This window comes from Wasmannia auropunctata, unplaced genomic scaffold (assembly GCF_000956235.1).
Source record: "Wasmannia auropunctata unplaced genomic scaffold, wasmannia.A_1.0 LD335973.1, whole genome shotgun sequence".
Classification (NCBI taxonomy): domain Eukaryota; kingdom Metazoa; phylum Arthropoda; class Insecta; order Hymenoptera; family Formicidae; genus Wasmannia; species Wasmannia auropunctata.
Window position 1 is genome coordinate 329,711 of NW_012026917.1, and position 3,572 is coordinate 333,282.

Sequence of the window (3,572 nt, forward strand, 5' to 3'; positions counted from 1 at the left end):
CCGAGTTGTACTCGAGGATGAAGCTTTATTTAGCAGATGATATTTACGACTTCCAATCCCGCGAGACCCTCCCAACTTTTATATTGTCTTTGGCAGAGTTACGCTTTTGGCGACGCTACCACCTCCTGCTTCGCTTCCCCTTTCATCGACTCGTTCCGTTCGATTCGTTCGTCTCAACCATTGAAAAGATGCTGCCGACGATTTGGAAAGCGCACCTAAATGGAATTAAGGTCGTTCACGGTTTGCCGTAAAGCTCGATTTTGCCGCTGAATATCCACGTGAATAAAATAGAGGATTTCAAGGATTTGCCCAGCAATACTTAAAATAAAAATCACCGTCGAGAGACTTCGGTTGTTTCCATAATTTTTAAGAAATATATCTGCGATGAAAAATTAATTATATTTTTCTTAATTGCTAGATTCCTATCCTACGTCGCGGATCATTAAATATATTTCATGCTCATGTGAAACAAATACGGATATATACGCCTTACCGAGCCACCCTTCATTCGAAATATCGTCATCCGGAGCACGGGGAGTCGCAAACACCAGAAGCAAACATAATATGACGAGCGCTTCGGGCTACACGAGGAACAAACCTCTTCTCTTACAGTTATTTCTGCGTTGACATCTGATCCGCGGGAGAGAGTCACGATAGACTGACTTGTAAAGCAATCCTCGTCAAAACTAATTGTAATATACTCATTGTAATGTAAAATACGTGCGCATTACTGCAGAGGATTTAAATTTAGTAAAATTAATTTTCGAAACTTAATAGAATCTCGCGTAAACTCTGGCGTTTATAATCGCGCGTATAAGGGCGCAATAAGGCTTTAGCTTGCGAAAGAAATTGTACAGCCGGCTGATCTCATTGCTGGGCTGTCGATAGTAACGCTTCATTTTTCATCCGGCTAACCGAATTTGTCGAACTCGGACCTGCGCCAAGGGTGGGATCTAATTTCAGGGCCATTTCGATGGATACGGGCTTCCACCCTCGTCGACCGATAGTCGTGAACTATCATTTGTACGAATTACATCGCCATCCTCCCTTGCATCGTCGATCGTTTGTTATTATTAGCTTCAGCGTGTTGCTTGTAATAGTTTTGTTATATCTCCCGCAAGACAGGAGCGGACGTCTTACGTTGCAGACAAGTTGCATTTATATGTTTGAAACATTTCCTCGAAATATATTTTATATTAATACGAGTACTTGCACAAAATGGAAAGAATAATTTTCGATTTGCATATATTTTTAATTTATTCAAGATAAGTTACGTTTATCTAGCAATTAACATGCTGAATATTGAAAAGACAGTAAATGGCTGTGGCGAATCTAACTGGTCGAACCGCATCAAAAGAATCGACAAAATAATTACATCACGCGGTGTTGGATATTTCTAATCTTTCCAGCTAAAGCTTTCATCTTCAGGAAGCACGAAGAGACTCCGGTATCCGCTGATAGGGTTCGAGCTTGTCTCGATAGTGGGACGGTGGCGAAGGAAGAGGGAGGTAGCGCGCGCGGTGCGATGGAAATTATACATACATAAGAGGAACGGAAGGTGAGAGACTGGTACGTTAAAGAAATTAGAGAGATAATTCCTCGGACGAATACCCAATTTACCCTTTCGTCCGTAGCGAGCGCCCTGGCCTTATTATCTAAAGTGCTCGGCTGGCGAGAGAGGGTAGCGAAAAAATAAAAAAAAGGAACACCCTCCTAACGGAAAAGGCGGAGGGTCGGGCGGGGCCGGTGGCAGCTTGGAAGGACAAAAAGTACTAAAGTACACCTCCGACCTTCTCCTAGCGAGCGTCGCGCTATCCGGAACTCCGGCGAGCGGGATGCCGGCGTGCTGGGAAACTTTTTTCGGCTCTTATAATTTATTTACGGCTGAGATATTTTTCTCTGAGCTTCAACACCTTCGCCAACGTGGAAAAGGGGTAAACGGGTGCCCCCCCCCCCTTAAGCGATCTTTCTTATTCTATCCGCGATTGCGTATTTCTTCTTTTTTTATTTTATTGATATGTCCGTGTTTATTCTTATCTCTCTTTCTCGGTGTCTATATGTTTTACGGTCGTACTTAATTTCGATACAATATAATAAATAAAAAAAAAGTAATTCTGTGTTAATTTTTGGTTATGTTGTACTATTTAAAATAAAAAGCGTATACACATAATAACACACTCCATATTTATAATTCATATTCTCATAAACTTTTATTAAAAAAATTAATTAATTAGAAACTATACGAAAACCAATTTTATGTTTGAGATTAAAAATACTTGGTACAATCGACCGATTCGGTTAATATGTTAAACGATAGTTGCATTCCCCTGCATTTAAAACAGCTGTCAGAATTTGTGAAGGACACACAAAGCTCCGTTCGTTATCGTGATCGAAAGAATCAACCAATCAGCCCGCGAACTGTCCCGAAATGCATTTTCCTATATCCGGCGACTTGCTGGCGGCGGTTTTAGTGTCGCTAGCCTGTATACGAACTACGCGCCACGGGAGGACTAGTCTTTGTCGCTATTTTGGGGAATGGACGCAGGGACGACGCGAATACGTTCGATCGATGAATCACTCAGTATACCGTGACGTTGACGCGGCGCGTTGGCGCGAGGGAGACGCGAGGGCCACGAGTTCCATGCCGGAACCGGCCCGGAAAAGGGGGGGACGAGGGGGGGATGCCGCTCGCGCGTAGAGGGGTTGGATGCACCCCGTCACGTATATATATGGTATGGCGGCTCACCGGTTGCGGGTGCAGCCTATGCAGGTGCGGGTGTATTAAAAAGCGGGGGTGGCTGTGGTCGCGTACCAATCACCCGACAGGGACGAGGGGGTGGCGGAGCCGTGGGACGAGAGACGGGGCTACGGGGATCGGATAGAACCGGCAACCGGACGATCGGGGGCAGTCACGGCGTAGAGAGGGATCATATAGAAACGGCTCGTTGAAAGAGAAAGAGCGAGTGAGAGGAGGGAGAAAGAGGGGGAGAGAGAGAGAGAGAGAGAGAGAGAGAGGGATAGAGAGAGAGCACATTCGAGCTCATGCAGCTTGCCGTGAAATTTTAATCGTGTCGTCATTGGGGTAGTTTGTTGCGATAACCCGACCAGCATAGACATATACGGATTTCGGGGAAAAAAGAGGACGAAGGGTAGAAAACCGTGCCGTCGCCGAACATAACCGTCCTTTTTTTTATACGTTTTTTCGTGCTCTTCTGGGGACGGTACATCGACCGCACGTACTAAGCACGACACGCGTTACCCGTTGCATTCATTAACGGGTACGAAAGTAAAAGTTGACTAAAATTTATTTGCGGAAACTCAGACATTTCTAGACAATTTGTACGTGCCGCGCATAAACTGATTTTGTTTCGAGTCACCGATTTCAAAAAAATATTTATAATAGAAAAATGTAGACAGTCTTGTAACAAAGACAATTGTGACGAAAAGTTGCCGCGAATGATCGTGCAGAACGGAGATAAATCGACTCGCTGAAAAATGTGAAACAGAGAGAGAGAGAGAGAGAGAGAGAGAGAGAGAGAGAGAGAGAAGAGAGAGAGAGAGAGAGAGAGAGA